Below are 14,213 nucleotides of genomic sequence, written 5' to 3' on the forward strand. Positions count from 1 at the left end.
TGATGATGAAGCATAGGAATTGCATCGTCATTCAATACAACAGTCACCATGCGCACTTTTCTCCATGGGAGTAATGACTCAAACAGTCTACGCTTTGATCGTTCCCTGGAAGACCTGTAGTATTTTCCGATGCACATCTGGAGGCATTCTGTAATCTGTGGACTATCAGAGTCTTGATGAAACACAGAAATTGCATCGCGGTTGAATACAACAGTCACCATGCCCACTTTCCTTCATGGGAGTAATGTCGCAAACAGTCTACGCTATGATCGTTCCCTGGAAGACCAGTAGTACTTTCCGATGCACATCTGGAGGCATTCTGTAATCTGTGGACTATCTGAGTGTTGATGAAACTCAGAAATTTAATCGGGATTGAATACAACAGTCACCATGCCCACTTTCCTCCATGGGAGTAATGTCGCAAACTGTCTACGCTTTGATCGTTCCCTGCAAGACCAGTAGTACTTTCCGATGCACATCTGGAGGCATTCTGTAATCTGTGGACTATCAGAGTGTTGGAGAAACACAGAAATTGCATCGGGATTGAATACAACAGTCACCATGCGCATTTTCCTCCATGGGAGTAGTGTCTCAAACAGTCTACGTTTTGATGGTTCCCAGGAAGACCAGTAGTAGTTTCCGATGCACATCTGGAGGCATTCTGTAACCTGTGGACTATCAGAGTGTTGGAGAAACACAGAAATTGCATCGGGATTGAATACAACAATCACCATGCGCACTTTCCTCCATGGGTGTAATGTCTCAAACAGTTTACGCTTTGATCGTTCCCTGGAAGACCAGTAGTAGTTTCCGATGCACATCTGGAGGCATTCTGTAATCTGTGGACTATCAGAGTGTTGATGAAACACAGAAATTGCATCGGGGTTTGAATACAACAGTCACCATGCCCAGTTTCCTCCATGGGAGTAATATCGCATACAGTCTACGCTATGATCGTTCCCTGGAAGACCAGTAGTAGTTTCCGATGCACATCTGGAGGCATTCTGCAATCTGTGGACTTTCTGAGTGTTGATGAAACACAGAAATTGCATCGGGATTGAATACAACAATCACCATGCGCACTTTCCTCCATAGGAGTAATGTCTCAAACAGTCTACGCTTTGATCGTTCTCTGGAAGTCATTATAATTGTTTCCGATGCACATCTGGAGGCATTCTGTAATCTGTGGACTATCAGATTCTTGACGAAACACAGAAATTGCATCGGGATTGAATACAACAGTCAGCATGCGCACATTCCTCCATGGGTGTAATGTCTCAAACAGTTTACGCTTTGATCGTTCCCTGGAAGACGAGTAGTAGTTTGCGATGCAAATCTGGAGGCATTCTGTAATCTGTGGACTATCAGAGTGTTGATGAAACACAGAAATTGCATCGGGATGGAATACAACAATCACCATGCGCACTTTGCTCCATGACAGTAATGTCTCAAACAGTCTACGCTTTGATCGTTCTCTGGAAGTCATTATAATAGTTTCCGATGCACATTTGGAGGCATTCTGTAATCTGTGGACTATCAGAGTCTTGACGAAACACAGAAATTGCATCGGGATTGAATACAACAGTCACCATGCGCACTTTCCTCCATGGGAGTAATGTCTCAAACAGTCTACGCTTTGATGGTTCCCTGGAAGTCCAGTAGTAGTTTCCGATTCACATCTGGAGGCATTCTGTAATCTGTGGACTATCAGAGTGGTGATGAAACACAGAAATTGCATCGGGATTGAATACAACTGTCACCATGCCTAATTTCATCCATGGGTGTATTGTCTCAAACAGTCTACGCTTTGATCGTTCCCTGGAAGACCAGTAGTAGTTTCCGATGCACATCTGGAGGCATTCTGTAAACTGTGGACCTTCAAAGTGTTGATGAAACACAGAAATTGCATCGGGATGGAATACAGCAGTCACCATGCGCACTTTCCTCCATGGGAGTAATGTCTCAAACTGTCTACGCTTTGATCGTTAACTGGAAGTCCAGTAGTAGTTTCCGATGCACATCTTGAGGCATTCTGTAATCTGTGGACTATCAGAGTCTTGATGAAACACAGAAATTGCATCGCGGTTGAATACAACAGTCACCATGCCCACTTTCCTCCATGGGAGTAATGTCGCAAACAGTCTACGCTTTGATCGTTCCCTGGAAGACCAGTAGTAGTTTCCGATGCACATCTGGAGGCATCCTGTAATCTGTGGACAATCAGAGTGTTGATGAAACACAGTAATTGCATCGTGATTAAATACAACGGTCACCATGCGCATTTTTCTCCATGGGAGTAATGTCTCAAACAGTCTACGGTTTGATCGTTCCCTGGAAGACAAGTGGTATTTTCCGATGCACATCTGGTAGCATTCTGTAATCTGTGGACTATCAGAGTCTTAATGAAACACAGAAATTGCATCGGGATTGAATACAACAGTCACCATGCGCATTTTCCTCCATGGGAGTAGTGTCTCAAACAGTCTACGTTTTGATGGTTCCCAGGAAGACCAGTAGTAGTTTCCGATGCACATCTGGAGGCATTCTGTAACCTGTGGACTATCAGAGTGTTGGAGAAACACAGAAATTGCATCGGGATTGAATACAACAATCACCATGCGCACTTTCCTCCATGGGTGTAATGTCTCAAACAGTTTACGCTTTGATCGTTCCCTGGAAGACCAGTAGTAGCTTCCGATGCACATCTGGAGGCATTCTGTAATCTGTGGACTATCAGAGTGTTGATGAAACACAGAAATTGCATCGGGGTTGAATACAACAGTCACCATGCCCAGTTTCCTCCATGGGAGTAATATCGCATACAGTCTACGCTTTGATCGTTCCCTGGAAGACCAGTAGTAGTTTCCGATGCACATCTGGAGGCATTCTGCAATCTGTGGACTTTCTGAGTGTTGATGAAACACAGAAATTGCATCGGGATTGAATACAACAATCACCATGCGCACTTTCCTCCATAGGAGTAATGTCTCAAACAGTCTACGCTTTGATCGTTCTCTGGAAGTCATTATAATTGTTTCCGATGCACATCTGGAGGCATTCTGTAATCTGTGGACTATCAGATTCTTGACGAAACACAGAAATTGCATCGGGATTGAATACAACAGTCAGCATGCGCACATTCCTCCATGGGTGTAATGTCTCAAACAGTTTACGCTTTGATCGTTCCCTGGAAGACGAGTAGTAGTTTGCGATGCAAATCTGGAGGCATTCTGTAATCTGTGGACTATCAGAGTGTTGATGAAACACAGAAATTGCATCGGGATGGAATACAACAATCACCATGCGCACTTTGCTCCATGACAGTAATGTCTCAAACAGTCTACGCTTTGATCGTTCTCTGGAAGTCATTATAATAGTTTCCGATGCACATTTGGAGGCATTCTGTAATCTGTGGACTATCAGAGTCTTGACGAAACACAGAAATTGCATCGGGATTGAATACAACAGTCACCATGCGCACTTTCCTCCATGGGAGTAATGTCTCAAACAGTCTACGCTTTGATGGTTCCCTGGAAGTCCAGTAGTAGTTTCCGATTCACATCTGGAGGCATTCTGTAATCTGTGGACTATCAGAGTGGTGATGAAACACAGAAATTGCATCGGGATTGAATACAACTGTCACCATGCCTAATTTCATCCATGGGTGTATTGTCTCAAACAGTCTACGCTTTGATCGTTCCCTGGAAGACCAGTAGTAGTTTCCGATGCACATCTGGAGGCATTCTGTAAACTGTGGACCTTCAAAGTGTTGATGAAACACAGAAATTGCATCGGGATGGAATACAGCAGTCACCATGCGCACTTTCCTCCATGGGAGTAATGTCTCAAACTGTCTACGCTTTGATCGTTAACTGGAAGTCCAGTAGTAGTTTCCGATGCACATCTTGAGGCATTCTGTAATCTGTGGACTATCAGAGTCTTGATGAAACACAGAAATTGCATCGCGGTTGAATACAACAGTCACCATGCCCACTTTCCTCCATGGGAGTAATGTCGCAAACAGTCTACGCTTTGATCGTTCCCTGGAAGACCAGTAGTAGTTTCCGATGCACATCTGGAGGCATCCTGTAATCTGTGGACAATCAGAGTGTTGATGAAACACAGTAATTGCATCGTGATTAAATACAACGGTCACCATGCGCATTTTTCTCCATGGGAGTAATGTCTCAAACAGTCTACGGTTTGATCGTTCCCTGGAAGACAAGTGGTATTTTCCGATGCACATCTGGTAGCATTCTGTAATCTGTGGACTATCAGAGTCTTAATGAAACACAGAAATTGCATCGGGATTGAATACAACAGTCACCATGCGCATTTTCCTCCATGGGAGTAGTGTCTCAAACAGTCTACGTTTTGATGGTTCCCAGGAAGACCAGTAGTAGTTTCCGATGCACATCTGGAGGCATTCTGTAACCTGTGGACTATCAGAGTGTTGGAGAAACACAGAAATTGCATCGGGATTGAATACAACAATCACCATGCGCACTTTCCTCCATGGGTGTAATGTCTCAAACAGTTTACGCTTTGATCGTTCCCTGGAAGACCAGTAGTAGCTTCCGATGCACATCTGGAGGCATTCTGTAATCTGTGGACTATCAGAGTGTTGATGAAACACAGAAATTGCATCGGGGTTGAATACAACAGTCACCATGCCCAGTTTCCTCCATGGGAGTAATATCGCATACAGTCTACGCTTTGATCGTTCCCTGGAAGACCAGTAGTAGTTTCCGATGCACATCTGGAGGCATTCTGCAATCTGTGGACTTTCTGAGTGTTGATGAAACACAGAAATTGCATCGGGATTGAATACAACAATCACCATGCGCACTTTCCTCCATAGGAGTAATGTCTCAAACAGTCTACGCTTTGATCGTTCTCTGGAAGTCATTATAATTGTTTCCGATGCACATCTGGAGGCATTCTGTAATCTGTGGACTATCAGATTCTTGACGAAACACAGAAATTGCATCGGGATTGAATACAACAGTCAGCATGCGCACATTCCTCCATGGGTGTAATGTCTCAAACAGTTTACGCTTTGATCGTTCCCTGGAAGACGAGTAGTAGTTTGCGATGCAAATCTGGAGGCATTCTGTAATCTGTGGACTATCAGAGTGTTGATGAAACACAGAAATTGCATCGGGATGGAATACAACAATCACCATGCGCACTTTGCTCCATGACAGTAATGTCTCAAACAGTCTACGCTTTGATCGTTCTCTGGAAGTCATTATAATAGTTTCCGATGCACATTTGGAGGCATTCTGTAATCTGTGGACTATCAGAGTCTTGACGAAACACAGAAATTGCATCGGGATTGAATACAACAGTCACCATGCGCACTTTCCTCCATGGGAGTAATGTCTCAAACAGTCTACGCTTTGATGGTTCCCTGGAAGTCCAGTAGTAGTTTCCGATTCACATCTGGAGGCATTCTGTAATCTGTGGACTATCAGAGTGGTGATGAAACACAGAAATTGCATCGGGATTGAATACAACTGTCACCATGCCTAATTTCATCCATGGGTGTATTGTCTCAAACAGTCTACGCTTTGATCGTTCCCTGGAAGACCAGTAGTAGTTTCCGATGCACATCTGGAGGCATTCTGTAAACTGTGGACCTTCAAAGTGTTGATGAAACACAGAAATTGCATCGGGATGGAATACAGCAGTCACCATGCGCACTTTCCTCCATGGGAGTAATGTCTCAAACTGTCTACGCTTTGATCGTTAACTGGAAGTCCAGTAGTAGTTTCCGATGCACATCTTGAGGCATTCTGTAATCTGTGGACTATCAGAGTCTTGATGAAACACAGAAATTGCATCGCGGTTGAATACAACAGTCACCATGCCCACTTTCCTCCATGGGAGTAATGTCGCAAACAGTCTACGCTTTGATCGTTCCCTGGAAGACCAGTAGTAGTTTCCGATGCACATCTGGAGGCATCCTGTAATCTGTGGACAATCAGAGTGTTGATGAAACACAGTAATTGCATCGTGATTAAATACAACGGTCACCACGCGCATTTTTCTCCATGGGAGTAATGTCTCAAACAGTCTACGGTTTGATCGTTCCCTGGAAGACAAGTGGTATTTTCCGATGCACATCTGGTAGCATTCTGTAATCTGTGGACTATCAGAGTCTTAATGAAACACAGAAATTGCATCGGGATTGAATACAACAGTCACCATGCGCATTTTCCTCCATGGGAGTAGTGTCTCAAACAGTCTACGTTTTGATGGTTCCCAGGAAGACCAGTAGTAGTTTCCGATGCACATCTGGAGGCATTCTGTAACCTGTGGACTATCAGAGTGTTGGAGAAACACAGAAATTGCATCGGGATTGAATACAACAATCACCATGCGCACTTTCCTCCATGGGTGTAATGTCTCAAACAGTTTACGCTTTGATCGTTCCCTGGAAGACCAGTAGTAGTTTCCGATGCACATCTGGAGGCATTCTGTAATCTGTGGACTATCAGAGTGTTGATGAAACACAGAAATTGCATCGGGGTTGAATACAACAGTCACCATGCCCAGTTTCCTCCATGGGAGTAATATCGCATACAGTCTACGCTTTGATCGTTCCCTGGAAGACCAGTAGTAGTTTCCGATGCACATCTGGAGGCATTCTGCAATCTGTGGACTTTCTGAGTGTTGATGAAACACAGAAATTGCATCGGGATTGAATACAACAATCACCATGCGCACTTTCCTCCATAGGAGTAATGTCTCAAACAGTCTACGCTTTGATCGTTCTCTGGAAGTCATTATAATTGTTTCCGATGCACATCTGGAGGCATTCTGTAATCTGTGGACTATCAGATTCTTGACGAAACACAGAAATTGCATCGGGATTGAATACAACAGTCAGCATGCGCACATTCCTCCATGGGTGTAATGTCTCAAACAGTTTACGCTTTGATCGTTCCCTGGAAGACGAGTAGTAGTTTGCGATGCAAATCTGGAGGCATTCTGTAATCTGTGGACTATCAGAGTGTTGATGAAACACAGAAATTGCATCGGGATGGAATACAGCAGTCACCATGCGCACTTTCCCCCATGGGAGTAATGTCTCAAACTGTCTACGCTTTGATCGTTAACTGGAAGTCCAGTAGTAGTTTCCGATGCACATCTTGAGGCATTCTGTAATCTGTGGACTATCAGAGTGTTGATGAAACACAGAAATTGCATCGGGGTTGAATACAACAGTCACCATGCGCACTTTCCTCCATGGGTGTAATGTCTCAAACAGTTTACGCTTTGATCGTCCCCTGGAAGACCAGTAGTATTTTCCGATGCACATCTGGAGGCATTCTGTAATCTGTGGACTATCAGAGTCTTGATGAAACACAGAAATTGCATCAGGATTGAATACAACAGTCACCATGCGCACTTTCCTCCATGGGAGTAATGTCTCCAACTGTCTACGCTTTGATGGTTCCCAGGAAGACCAGCAGTGGTTTCCGATGCACATCTGGAGGTATTCTGTAATCTGTGGACCTTCAATGTGTTGATGAAACGCAGAAATTGCATCGGGATGGAATACAACAGTCACCATGAGCACTTTCCTCCATGGGAGTAATGTCTCAAACGGTCTACGCTTTGATCGTTAACTGGAAGACCAGTAGTAGTTTCCGATGCACATCTTGAGGCATTCTGTAATCTGTGGAAGTTCAAAGTGATGATGAAGCATAGAAATTGCATCGTCATTCAATACAACAGTCACCATGCGCACTTTTCTCCATGGGAGTAATGACTCAAACAGTCTACGCTTTGATCGTTCCCTGGAAGACCTGTAGTATTTTCCGATGCACATCTGGAGGCATTCTGTAATCTGTGGACTATCAGAGTCTTGATGAAACACAGAAATTGCATCGCGGTTGAATACAACAGTCACCATGCCCACTTTCCTTCATGGGAGTAATGTCGCAAACAGTCTACGCTATGATCGTTCCCTGGAAGACCAGTAGTACTTTCCGATGCACATCTGGAGGCATTCTGTAATCTGTGGACTATCTGAGTGTTGATGAAACTCAGAAATTGCATCGGGATTGAATACAACAGTCACCATGCCCACTTTCCTCCATGGGAGTAATGTCGCAAACTGTCTACGCTTTGATCGTTCCCTGCAAGACCAGTAGTAGTTTCCGATGCACATCTGGAGGCATTCTGTAATCTGTGGACCTTCAAAGTGTTGATGAAACACAGAAATTGCATCGGGATTGAATACAACAGTCACTATGCGCACTTACCTCCTTGTGAGCAATGTCTCAAACAGTCTACGCTTTGATCGTTCCCTGGAAGACCAGTATTAGTTTCCGATGCACATCTTGAGGCATTCTTTAATCTGTGGACTATCAGAGTCTTGATGAAACACAGATATTGCATCGGGATTGAATTCAAGAGTCACCATGCGCACTTTCCTCCATGGGAGTAATGTTTAAAACTGTCTACGCTTTGATCGTTCTCTGGAAGACCAGTAGTAGTGTCCGATGCACATCAGGAGGCATTCTGTAATCTGTGGACCTTAAAAGTGTTGATGAAACACAGAAATGGCATCGGGATTGAATACAACGGTCACCATGCGCACTTTCCTCCATGTGAATAATGTCTCAAACGGTCTACGATTTGATCGTTCCCTGGAAGACCAGTAGTAGTTTCCGATGCACATCTGGAGTCATTCTGTAATCTGTGGACTTTCAAAGTCTTGACGAAACACAGAAATTGCATCGGGATTGAATACAACAGTCACCATGCGCACTTTCCTCCATGGGTGTAATGTCTCAAACAGTTTACGCTTTGATCGTTCCCTGGAAGACCAGTAGTAGTTTCCGATGCACATCTGGAGGCATCCTGTAATCTGTGGACAATCAGAGTGTTGATGAAACACAGTAATTGCATCGTGATTAAATACAACAGTCACCATGCGCATTTTTCTCCATGGGAGTGATGTCTCAAACAGTCTACGCTCTGATCGTTCCCTGGAAGACCAGTAGTAGTTTCCAATGCACATCTGGAGGCATTCTGTAATCTGTGGACTATCAGAGTGTTGATGAAATACAGAAATTGCATCGGGGTTGAATACAACAGTCACCATGCGCACTTTCCTCCATGGGTGTAATGTCTCAAACAGTTTACGCTTTGATCGTCCCCTGGAAGACCAGTAGTAGTTTCCGATGCACATCTGGAGGCATTCTGTAATCTGTGGACTATCAGAGTGTTGATGAAACACAGAAATTGCATCGGGGTTGAATACAACAGTCACCATGCCCAGTTTCCTCCATGGGAGTAATATCGCATACAGTCTACGTTTTGATCGTTCCCTGGAAGACCAGTAGTAGTTTCCGATGCACATCTGGAGGCATTCTGCAATCTGTGGACTATCAGATTCTTGACGAAACACAGAAATTGCATCGGGATTGAATACAACAGTCACCATGCCTAATTTCATCCATGGGAGTATTGTCTCAAACAGTCTACGCTTTGATCGTTCCCTGGAAGACCAGTAGTAGTTTCCGATGCACATCTGGAGGCATTCTGTAATCTGTGGACCTTCAATGTGTTGATGACACACAGAAATTGCATCGGGATGGAATACAGCAGTCACCATGCGCACTTTCCTCCATGGGAGTAATGTCTCAAACTGTCTACGCTTTGATCGTTAACTGGAAGTCCAGTAGTAGTTTCCGATGCACATCTTGAGGCATTCTGTAATCTGTGGACCTTCAAAGTGTTGATGAAGCACAGAAATTGCATCGTCATTGAATACAACACTCACCATGAGCAGTTTTCTCCATGGGAGTAATGTCTCAAACAGTCTACGCTTTGATCGTTACCTGGAAGATCAGTAGTAGTTTCCAATGCACATCTGGAGGCATCGTGTAATCTGTGGACAATCTGAGTGTTAATGAAACACAGAAATTGCATCGGGATTGAATACAACAGTCACAATGCGCACTTTCCTCCATGGGAGTAACGTCTCAAACAGTCAACGCTTTGATGGTTCCCTGGAAGACCAGTAGTAGTTTCCGATTCACATCTGGAGGCATTCTGTAATCTGTGGACTATGAGAGTGTTGAATCACAGAATTTGCATCGTGATTAAATACAACAGTCACCATGCGCACTTTTCTCCATGGGAGTAATGTCTCAAACAGTCTACGCTTTGATCGTTCCCTGGAAGACAAGTGGTATTTTCCGATGCACATCTGGTAGCATTCTGTAATCTGTGGACTATCAGAGTCTTAATGAAACACAGAAATTGCATCGGGATTGAATACAACAGTCACCATGCGCATTTTCCTCCATGGGAGTAGTGTCTCAAACAGTCTACGTTTTGATGGTTCCCAGGAAGACCAGTAGTAGTTTCCGATGCACATCTGGAGGCATTCTGTAACCTGTGGACTATCAGAGTGTTGGAGAAAAACAGAAATTGCATCGGGATTGAATACAACAATCACCATGCGCACTTTCCTCCATGGGTGTAATGTCTCAAACAGTTTACGCTTTGATCGTCCCCTGGAAGACCAGTAGTAGTTTCCGATGCACATCTGGAGGCATTCTGTAATCTGTGGACTATCAGAGTGTTGATGAAACACAGAAATTGCATCGGGGTTGAATACAACAGTCACCATGCCCAGTTTCCTCCATGGGAGTAATATCGCATACAGTCTACGCTTTGATCGTTCCCTGGAAGACCAGTAGTAGTTTCCGATGCACATCTGGAGGCATTCTGCAATCTGTGGACTTTCTGAGTGTTGATGAAACACAGAAATTGCATCGGGATTGAATACAACAGTCACCATGTGAACATCCCTCAATGGGAGTAAAGTCCCAAACAGTCTACCGTTTGATGGTTCCCTGGAAGACCAGTAGTAGTTTCCGATTCACATCTGGAGGCATTCTGTAATCTGTGTACTATCAGAGTGTTGATGAAACACAGAAATTGCATCGGGATTGAATACAACAATCACCATGCGCACTTTCCTCCATAGGAGTAATGTCTCAAACAGTCTACGCTTTGATCGTTCTCTGGAAGTCATTATAATTGTTTCCGATGCACATCTGGAGGCATTCTGTAATCTATGGACTATCAGATTCTTGACGAAACACAGAAATTGCATCGGGATTGAATACAACAGTCACCATGCCTAATTTCATGCATGGGAGTATTGTCTCAAACAGTCTACGCTTTGATCGTTCCCTGGAAGACCAGTAGTAGTTTCCGATGCACATCTGGATGCATTCTGTAATCTGTGGACCTTCAATGTGTTGATGACACACAGAAATTGCATCGGGATGGAATACAGCAGTCACCATGCGCACTTTCCTCCATGGGAGTAATGTCTCAAACTGTCTACGCTTTGATCGTTAACTGGAAGTCCAGTAGTAGTTTCCGATGCACATCTTGAGGCATTCTGTAATCTGTGGACCTTCAAAGTGTTGATGAAGCACAGAAATTGCATCGTCATTGAATACAACACTCACCATGAGCAGTTTTCTCCATGGGAGTAATGTCTCAAACAGTCTACGCTTTGATCGTTCCCTGGAAGACCAGTAGTATTTTCCGATGCACATCTGGAGGCATTCTATAATCTGTGGACTATCAGAGTCTTGATGAAACACAGAAATTGCATCGGGATTGAATACAACAGTCACCATGCGCACTTTCCTCCATGGGAGTAATGTCTCCAACTGTCTACGCTTTGATGGTTCCCAGGAAGACCAGCAGTAGTTTCCGATGCACATCTGGAGGCATTCTGTAATCTGTGGAAGTTCAAAGTGTTGATGAAGCATAGAAATTGCATCGTCATTGAATACAACAGTCACCATGCGCACTTTTCTCCATGGGAGTAATGACTCAAAAATTCTACGCTTTGATCGTTCCCTGGAAGACCAGTAGTATTTTCCGATGCACATCTGGAGGCATTCTGTAATCTGTGGACTATAAGAGTCTTGATGAATCACAGATATTGCATCGCGGTTGAATACAACAGTCACCATGCCCACTATCCTCCATGGGAGTAATGTCGCAAACTGTCTACGCTTTGATCGTTCCCTGCAAGACCAGTAGTAGTTTCCGATGCACATCTGGAGGCATTCTGTAATCTGTGGACCTTCAAAGTGTTGATGAAACACAGAAATTGCATCGGGATTGAATACAACAGTCACTATGCGCACTTACCTCCTTGTGAGCAATGTCTCAAACAGTCTACGCTTTGATCGTTCCCTGGAAGACCAGTATTAGTTTCCGATGCACATCTGGAGGCATTCTGTAATCTGTGGACTATCAGAGTCTTGATGAAACACAGAAATTGCATCGCGGTTGAATACAACAGTCTCCATGCCCACTTTCCTCAATGGGAGTAATGTCGCATACAGTCTACCTTTTGATCGTTCTCTGGAAGTCATTATAATAGTTTCCGATGCACATTTGGAGGCATTCTGTAATCTGTGGACTATCAGAGTCTTGACGAAACACAGAAATTGAATCGGGATTGAATACAACAGTCACCATGCGCACATTCCTCCATGGGTGTAATGTCTCAAACAGTTTACGCTTTGATCGTTACCTGGAAGACGAGTAGTAGTTTACGATGCAAATCTGGAGGCATTCTGTAATCTGTGGACTATCAGAGTGTTGATGAAACACAGAAAATGCATCAGGATTGAATGCAAGGGACACCAAGCCCACTTTCCTCCATGGGAGTAATGTCGCAAAGAAACTACGCTTTGATCGTTCGCTGGAAGACCAGTAGTAGTTTCCGATGCACATCTGGAGGCATTCTGTAAACAGTGGACAATCTGAGTGTTAATGAAACAAAGAAATTGCGTCGGGATGGAATACAACAGTCACCATGCGCACTTTCCTCCATGGGAATAATGTCTCAAACTGTCTACGCTTTGATCGTTAACTGGAAGACCAGTAGTAGTTTCCGATTCACATCTGGAGGCATTCTGTAATCTGTGGACTATCAGAGTGTTGATGAAACACAGAAATTGCATCGGAATTGAATACAACAATCACCATGCGCACTTTCCTCCATGACAGTAATGTCTCAAACAGTCTACGCTTTGATCGTTCTCTGGAAGTCATTATAATAGTTTCCGATGCACATTTGGAGGCATTCTGTAATCTGTGGACTATCAGAGTCTTGACGAAACACAGAAATTGCATCGGGATTGAATACAACAGTCACCATGCGCACATTCCTCCATGGGTGTAATGTCTCAAACAGTTTACGCTTTCATCGTTCCCTGAAAGACGGGTAGTAGTTTACGATGCCAATCTGGAGGCATTCTGTAAACAGTGGACAATCTGAGCGTTGATGAAACACAGTAATTGCATCGTGATTAAATACAACGGTCACCATGCGCATTTTTCTCCATGGGAGTAATGTCTCAAACAGTCTACGCTTTGATCGTTCCCTGGAAGACAAGTGGTATTTTCCGATGCACATCTGGTAGCATTCTGTAATCTGTGGACTATCAGAGTCTTAATGAAACACAGAAATTGCATCGGGATTGAATACAACAGTCACCATGCGCATTTTCCTCCATGGGAGTAGTGTCTCAAACAGTCTACGTTTTGATGGTTCCCAGGAAGAATAGTAGTAGTTTCCGATGCACATCTGGAGGCATTCTGTAACCTGTGGACTATCAGAGTGTTGGAGAAACACAGAAATTGCATCGGGATTGAATACAACAATCACCATGCGCACTTTCCTCCATGGGTGTAATGTCTCAAACAGTTTACGCTTTGATCGTTCCCTGGAAGACCAGTAGTAGTTTCCGATGCACATCTGGAGGCATTCTGTAATCTGTGGACTATCAGAGTGTTGATGATACACAGAAATTGCATCGGGGTTGAATACAACGGTCACCATGCGCACTTTCCTCCATGGGAGTAATGTTTAAAACTGTCTACGCTTTGATCGTTCTCTGGAAGACCAGTAGTAGTGTCCGATGCACATCAGGAGGCATTCTGTAATCTGTGGACCTTAAAAGTGTTGATGAAACACAGAAATGGCATCGGGATTGAATACAACAGTCACCATGCGCACTTTCCTCCATGTGAATAATGTCTCAAACGGTCTACGATTTGATCGTTCCCTGGAAGACCAGTAGTAGTTTCGGATGCACATCTGGAGTCATTCTGTAATCTGTGGACTATCAAAGTCTTGACGAAAC

The sequence above is a fragment of the Schistocerca gregaria genome, chromosome 10 (genome assembly GCF_023897955.1).
Source record: "Schistocerca gregaria isolate iqSchGreg1 chromosome 10, iqSchGreg1.2, whole genome shotgun sequence".
Taxonomy (NCBI): Eukaryota; Metazoa; Arthropoda; class Insecta; order Orthoptera; family Acrididae; genus Schistocerca; species Schistocerca gregaria.